The sequence below is a fragment of the Otolemur garnettii genome, unplaced genomic scaffold (genome assembly GCF_000181295.1).
Source record: "Otolemur garnettii isolate 467f Iridium unplaced genomic scaffold, OtoGar3 scaffold00033, whole genome shotgun sequence".
Taxonomy (NCBI): domain Eukaryota; kingdom Metazoa; phylum Chordata; class Mammalia; order Primates; family Galagidae; genus Otolemur; species Otolemur garnettii.
The window spans coordinates 12940633-12949055 of NW_003852428.1; the positions used below are offsets into that span (position 1 = coordinate 12940633).

At 35.2% G+C, this 8423-nt stretch overlaps 1 non-coding gene across 1 annotated transcript; it reads left to right on the forward strand.

Annotated features, from left to right (window-relative positions):
* Window positions 1-6766: 6766 nt before the first annotated feature.
* On the forward strand, window positions 6767-6930 carry LOC111725209. The gene has a single exon (XR_002773331.1). It is a non-coding gene; the product is annotated as a U1 spliceosomal RNA (small nuclear RNA).
* Window positions 6931-8423: the final 1493 nt, after the last annotated feature.

Consider the following 8423-nt stretch of genomic DNA (forward strand, 5'->3'; position numbering starts at 1 on the left):
TTTTTTTTTTTTGGTTGCCACTGTCATTGTTGTTTGTTGGGCTCTGGCTGGATTTGAACCCACCACCTTAGGTGTATGTGGCTGGCGCCTTAGCCACTTAAACCACAGGCGCCAAGCCATAGTTCATTATCTTAATGTTTAAAATGAAAGAATATTTTTTAACCAAACATGTTCATAGGCACTAGATAAAACTGAAGAAAATAGCTCAGATAAATGAATCAGAAATGTACTTACTCAACAAAATAAATACAGATATTTATTTAGAATTTAAGATACAGGCAGAAATATAGAATGTTAGATATAAATAATCATGCTCATGGCTGCTTTTAAAAAATCATCACTTTTAAGCTTTGATTTGAGTTGTAAATGTTGAAATAAAAGCATTATATCACATGAAGATTATCTACTTTAAAATCTCCAGGGAAATTGTTAGAATATCTGGATTTCAATAAGGGTATTTGTTTAAATTGATAAGCAAAACCAATAATTTGATTACGAAATGGAAATTACCAATAGGAAATGTGGGTGCCCTCTGTGGCACCCCATTACCATGAGAATAAAAACAGCCGGGACACGGATTGTAGGTACATGCCTGGAAGAGGTGGGCTCCCAGTCTGTCCTCAGAGAGCCCCGAGAAACCTCTCTCCTGGCCTTTTATTGAAGCCTGATACAACAGGAGTGGGGGCCCATGTGCTAGAATCACATGTTTAATGTTTGCTAAGTGCTCTTTCTGTGAGGGCTCAACTCCCCTCTGGTTGCCCTATGATGCATGTAGCTGCTTGAGGCTTGTCTCCGGCCTGCAAAACCTCTCCATGCGGGCTAGGGGATGGTCTCGCTCCCAGCACCTTCAAGAGCCGGTGACTGGTTCTATAAGCCTGGTGCTCACTCTCCTTCAAGGAAATTTAATGCAAAACAAATTCCAGCCACAGAAGCTACAAAAGTATAAAATATGTAGAAATAACTTTGTATAAAATTAGGAAATTTCATATGGAGAGAACCATAAAGGTTTTTTTTTCCCACTTGTACACTTTAATATCTTGAAACTGAAAGACAATAAAAAAATTTAAAAAATTAAATACATTTAAAAGATTAAAGTTTCAAATGTTTAAGATAGAAAAAAAGTAATAAAAACATATGAGGGAGAGCAAAATAAGGTACACCTTTAATGCAATCCAAGAGTTAAATATCAATATTCTTCTGTCATTAAATTGGCAAATAAATTCCACGAGAAAGAATAAGAGTGTGAGAATTTAAGAAATAGTAATAGTTTTAAAAGATAATTATATCGTAACCCATCTGTGCTACAAAACCATAGTGATTAAAAATAGTGTCTTTCTTTATAAGGAATAATGACTAGATAATCATAACCAGAGAAGATAAAGAGAAAGATACATGTCTATGTTTTGAGTGTAAAACACACCCTACTTTCAAATCAGTCAGAAAAGAAATTTGGTGGCGGGATACCCATAGCTAAGTGGTTAGAGCACCAGCCACATGCTCGAGGGCTGGTGGGTTCGAACCAGGCCTGAGCCTGCTAAACAAAAAACAAGAAGAAATTTGGGCTCTATTTTATGAACGTAAAAGAGATAAATGTACTCTATCTCTACATCACATTGTTTATAAAAATAAATTACAAATGTTTTAGAGTTCGTAATTGCCCTCTGTATAACTCCCCTCTAATAAGTACCTCAAATAAGAACTTTTAGTATTGAACTACGATAATCCCGGCTATTAGCACGGACCTGATAGCCTTTATGCTCACAATACATGTTGAAGGAGTGCACTGGAGGTGAAACAGTGGAATTCACCTGTGCCCCGTGGGCTCGCCCAGGTACATTAAAGTAACTGGGGTGTTTCTTCAGGATTCTACATTTTTCTTTCTTTTTCAATAACTGTCTTCATATAGGTAAATACGGTTCTAAGTATAGAATCACATTTGTGTGTTTGTGTGCATGTATATGCCTTTTTAGCATTCAGCTTTTCTATTTTTTTTCCACTTCAATATAAACAATTGTGGATGGTGATTATACTCATAATACTTGTTCATGGCATTCTTTGCTCTGTGTTGATTACGATACAAAATAAGATCAGCTTGGTCACATATACTGGTGCAAAATTAGCATCGTCCAATTCAGTTCATACCCATAATCAACACAGAGAAGTACAGGGTAGCCATGAAGTTCGTGTGCAGTTGCAGACTTTATAGCCAGCCTGTAGGTGTATTATTCCATTTTCTGGAGGAAGGCAATGTGTGCCCAGGGATAGGAAAGCTTTTTCTTTTCTTTTTCACTTTATTTGATTGATTGATTGATTTTATTTCAGATTAATATGAGGGTACAAATGATTAGGTTTCATCGTTTGCATTTCTCAGGTAACATCTGGCAGGTTATAGTTGAGCCCTTCACCCAGAGGGTGCGGCCATGAGGTCAGAGTTTACCAATCCCCCTCCCTCCTCTACGCCCCCCTTTCCATCCTGTCTCCACTTGAATTTAACTGTGTTTTCCTCTTGCTGGGGGTATAGTTGTTTATCTACTGGTTTCCTATTAGTATTGCACACATCAGATATTTGCTTTTCCATTCTGTATCTACCCAGAAGAAATAAAATCATTTTACCATAGGGAGGTTTCCTCTAGGATGTTCACTGAAGCTCAATTCACAATCGTCCAAACAAGGAAAGGTTTTTCTAAAACCTTTGTAAAGGTGCAGCCTGGGCTGGTTCTATTTCCTTGGCTTTCACTAGAATTCCCAAGTGGCTGGCTTACCCATTGATAAATGTTTACTTCACTTAAAAAGATAAAATAAGGAAATGTAGCATATTTAGGGTGTAGAAGATTTCATGGCATTGTAATGCTTCATCTACCCAGTAATTAGAAACATACATAATGTACAGAAGGATAGAAAAATAATGGAGTCACTTGTAAAAAGTATTATCCCTTAAGTCAGAGAGGTTGGCACTCTCACTATAGCCGGTGAAACAATCACTATTTAAGGTTTTGCAGGCCAGATAGCGTGGTCTGGTCTGTGCTCAGTTCTGCCATAATAGCATAAAAATAGCCATGCACATTCCATAAACACATGAGTGTCTCTGTGCTCCAATAATATTTCTTTTCACAAACAGTCTAAAGCTGGGTTTGGCAGCAAAATTATTCCATTTTTATTGTTTAATTCATTAAAGTTTCCTAAATATCCAAATTGACAATCATGTTTTTCTAATAAAATATAGTAAATAATACCAAAGAGATAAAACAGTAATCATTGGTTTCTATATGTATATTTATGATAATGAAAAAGATGAAATATTTGTACTTTACTTAAATTAGTTAATATGTTACATAAATGACCTCCCTCTGCAGTTCGGAGGATACGATTAATGATGCATCTGAAGGTTGTCTCTCTAGCCATAGGGGACAAAGGACATTCATTTCTCTGCATCATTTATTTCCTCTGGCTCTCAATTTTTTTTTTTTTATCACTACCTGATTCTCCTGTTCCTGTTTTGCAGAAAACTGGAACACATTTTCATGTGCTAAATACACCTCACATGTTTTCTTAAAAGTCATTCTAGGATGAATCAGCAGAGTTGGAAAGAGAAGCAGACAGGGGGAACAGCCCATCCAGAGTGTTAATGTGTCTGAAAGCTCAGGGATTTTCTGCTGGGAGTTTGTCAGACGCCTTGGTTCACACAGTGAATGTGACACTTCCATCCGTGTGACACAGTGAAGTTTCTTACCCTTACTCAGTCTGGGTTTTATCAGACCCCACCTCGTGCATTTCTTCCCTAAATAAAAGGGCATTCAAATGTCCTACATGAACCTCTGCATGTCAAGCACAGGCCAGGAACAATGTGGCTTATTCTTTTCCTACTTTATCCCCTATCTAACTCGAGATAGATTTCAAAGGCACATTTCGATACCCACACTATGATCGAATATAATCTCATGAAGATTCCTTATAAACATTTTATGTTGAAAGTTTTTTTATCTCATTCTCCTCCAAGTGCCCCTCATTATTGGTCTTTAAAGTAATTTACCCTAGAGGAAGAGTTTCCAATTTTATTTCAGATATGTAGATCATTTTCCGCTTTATACCTACAAGTCAAGAAGAGTCCAGAACTAGATGCAATAACACACATTTGCTTCCACCACGCTGAAAACTTCTGTGTGACCACCAGAGTGACACAGTCAGTACAACCTTGGTTTCATTTTTTTGTGGCACTTGGCTCTATAGCACTGACCAGCCTCCCAGCTCAAGCTTCCTCTGTCACCCTGCAGTTATACTATTTCTTCATCAAACTGACCATCGTATGGCACCCTCTGCAAAAGTGACCTGTCACATAGAACAACCGTAAAGCTTTTCAGCCTGACAGTAAATGTCTCCAAGTCCACTTCTGTGCGCTTGCCCAAAGACCTAGGTCCACTCAAATCTTCATGGCCAAACTCTCTACTTCCACTGGGAAAAGAGACATTGAACTCCTAGAAGTACAACTATCCCAGGCCACCTTTTGTCAATGATACCTTGTCCGTTTTGATTTATTCCCTATCCTTGTAACATTCACACCATGGAACTTAGTCATCATGAAATAATCTCTCTTTCATTGCAGAATAGATTTACAAACTAATAAGAAAAATAGGATGGAGACCTGGCAGACAACGTGTCCCTTCTATTTTTATCCCTTCTATATTCTTTCCCAAGTACCATAAAACGTTCTCTCTCCCAGGAAAAAAAGTGAAGTCTTTCCATAATAATGTTTTAATAATAACAACAATGATCTGACTCAGTCTCCATGAAACGTGTCTATCAATTGTATATCAATCATCACATCGTATCTTATAAATGTATACAGTTATGATTTTAATTAAAAATTAAGTAGAAAAGAAAAGTGTGTTACAATTTGAACACAGTTTTTATCCAATATTTTACTTTGAGGAAGAACAAAATTTTTTTTCTGTTCTTATTTATATCTAAAGCTTATTTTTTGTTTACTTAAAATATATCTATTGTGGTGAATACTTTATTATAGTAAAAGTACAACATAAAAGGTAAAAGAGAGATACAGTAGATCCACTGGAAGTTGACCTCCCGAGGGGAATAAACTGGTAATAAATTGGCCAACACACAGAGGTAGTCAACATAAGGAACTAGGCCTACTGTACTGACTAGACTTTCATGTCCAGTCTATGAAACAGAGGTCAATTTAAGGTCATGAGCATAGGGAGGGGGTCAGCTGTGGAGGGCCTACTGTAAATAAAACATTATTATATGCTTTTATAATATTTCATACAAAAATGAATACTTTAAATGTAGTGTAATTTCAAAGATCTAAAATTATAGGCATAATAAAAAATTGCATGTATCATGCTCTTGATAAGACTTTTTTAGTTTAATTTTAAAGTAAGTCAGAATTCACACTTATGAACCATTAGTCCATATCAAATGTATTATTTGTACATGTATTGACTTATAATATATATGTATATACATGATCTAAAAATACTGAAAAAGAATCCAAAGCAATTTAAATAGAGTTGGATCAATTAATGATTTGGAGATAAATATCAGATCTTATTTCACTTTACATAATGAAACACAACTTAAAAACCATCACCAACATGAATATAAGGAAAAAATTAATAGCTAACTCAGAGATCTTTCTCCTTTGTAACCCGATTCTCTATACCTCTTATCACTATTGGAGATACAGTGAGTGTTTCCATTAAAAGAGAACTCTGCTGTCTTTGTCCTAGCTCAGCTGCAGTTTCACGGAGGAGTTCAAATGTATTATCACAGTTTTACCTGCTTGGCCATTAGAAATGATGGTGCGGTGCCTTTTAAGTAGAGACAATGTCTATGAAATTATATTTGAAGTACGACCATCAATAGCTGGATTTAAATAGTTGATCTACCTCATTCTATACAAGCAGAAGTTGCCGAGTGAGTGGCTTTGGGTGTCAGGTGTGTTGACTCAGTGAATTATAGTGCTCAAATCTAGAAATTGTGAAGCTAGGAACATCTGTGGCTCGCTCTGCACTCCCGGGATGAGGCCGTGACCTCCATGTCACCTGCAGGTGCGGTTTATTCCATTTACTCCAAAATGAAAATTGATTCTCTCACATCCCATCACAGCGCATCATGTAGCAAATTACCTCTTGAGTTAAAGTAAGGTTGAATCAGAGGTTTCTGCTAATAGCCGTATCAGAGGGAATCAGTGACAGATGAGCCAGTCGGTGGTGTCTCTCCACCAGCAGTGGAGACCCGGCACTTTGCTCAGGAAATGCACCACAGTTCCCCATATCATTAGGTTGTTATTAGGTTATAGCTTTCATATAAAAAGGTTTAAATTAGTTTCATAATAGGGGTGTGTACATTGGATACTTTTTCTTCCATTCCTGTGATACTTTTCTTGCAAGGGTACAAGTGAATATTTCTATGAGTAGAATATGAATGTTTTGACATAATGACTAAGAAAGTTACATGAAGGCTATGTTAACCAGTTGATGGAAGTGTCTTGGATTGTGTATGAAAACAGCACACTGTACCCCCAAAGTGCATCAATGTACACAGTTACCATTCAATAAAGAAAAAAAAGAGAAATGCACCACAGTTGCAGTATCACGAAGACCCAGCTCAACTTGTTCAAGGACTGAACATTTGCATAGTAAATAGCTCGTTTAATTATGGCAAGAGGTTTATGACATTGCCATCATTAAATGGTATTCATTGAATTGTTTTTTGAAACTATTTTCTTATTCAAATATAAAGTTCTTTTATACTTACCTGGCAGGGGAGATACCATGATCACGAAGGTGGTTTTCCCAGGGCGAGGCTTATCCATTGCACTCCGGATGTGCTGACCCCTGCGATTTCCCCAAATGTGGGAAACTCGACTGCATAATTTGTGGTAGTGGGGGACTGCGTTCGCGCTTTCCCCTGTTTTAAAAAATAAATAAATAAATAAATAAAAAATAAAAAAATAATAAAAATAAAGTTCTTTTATTTAAACTTTCTGAATTTGTTTCTAATATGACAAGATGGTCAAATAAAGTTGCATATATTTTTATTTATTTTCTTCTAGGAAGAAAACTTTCTAGGAAAATTATCAAATAATTTTGGATTATATTCTCAGCTATCAACTGGATTTTTATGGTGATTATTTTCAAACAGAGCTGGCATCGATGACTAGAACAAAGGTAAATGTTCTTGAAGCACTCTGTGAACTGCTATGTCTAAATGTATATGTTTCTCTTCTTTTTCTCTAATTCATATCAAAATTATGTTTCTTTTTTTGCCTCTGACTCTTAGTATGATTCTATCTTTTTCTTTGCCCTACATGAAAACCAATGACATTGAGAAAGTTAACATACCTTCTCATTAATTCATACATTTTTTCATTTATTGTTTCAATATTTGTTAAGCAATTACTTTGTCAAAGGGATCTAAGAAATATGGAATTAAAAGATGAATAAACTCAATATTTTGACTGAAATATTTGAGCATATGACCAGAGTTTATATTTAAATTGTAAATGATGTTGCTTTGACTAGAGATGAAGTAACAGAAACCAAATTTAGTCCTCCCCTTTAAACAGATAATTATATGACACAACAGTTTTCAGATTTTAGAGAACTAACATCAGACAAACAGGATGAATTTTTTGATGGGCCTAGATTATAGATTAGACTTTTCAATGTAAAATACAGAGAAAAAACAAATAAATAAACATAAATTGAACATACCCATCCTGTTGTGGATTTAAATTATGGAGGGAAGTACTTGAGAAGGGAAAGTTAGCTAGACTCTATGTGCTGGATACTTAGGAAAGAGCAGAAAGAGAGATGAATAGAAAGATCTAGAAATCTAGAGTGAGTTTCCCTCAAGCATTCAGTTGAAGATATGCATGTGAAGAAACTATTAGAGGCTGAGAAAGAAAGATGTAGAATTTTCCCCAGAATTGACACCCATGAAGCATTAGTTCATATCATGTATTATTTGTACATGTATTGACTTGTATTTTATATACATATATGATCTAAAAATATTGAAAAAGAATCCAAAGCAATACAAATAGAGTTAGATCAATTAATGATATGGAGATGAATATCAGATCTTATTTCACTTTACATAATGAAACACAACTTAAAAACTATCACCATCATAAATATAAGGAAAAAAGTTAATATGATAGCTAAAAACCAAACTTCTAACAGTTAGTACTTAATGTCCTTAGATTACACAGTCATTTTTATACACAATTCAAAGTGTGTTAACTACAAAGAAAACATCAAATTTAACTTTATAAACATCAACATCAAATTTTTATTCTTAATCAGAAATCACTAAAAAGTGAAAAAACAAACTACATGCTGGGAGAAATATTTGAAAAATGCATACCCTTCAAAAATTTGTTTTTAAATATATAAAGAGCT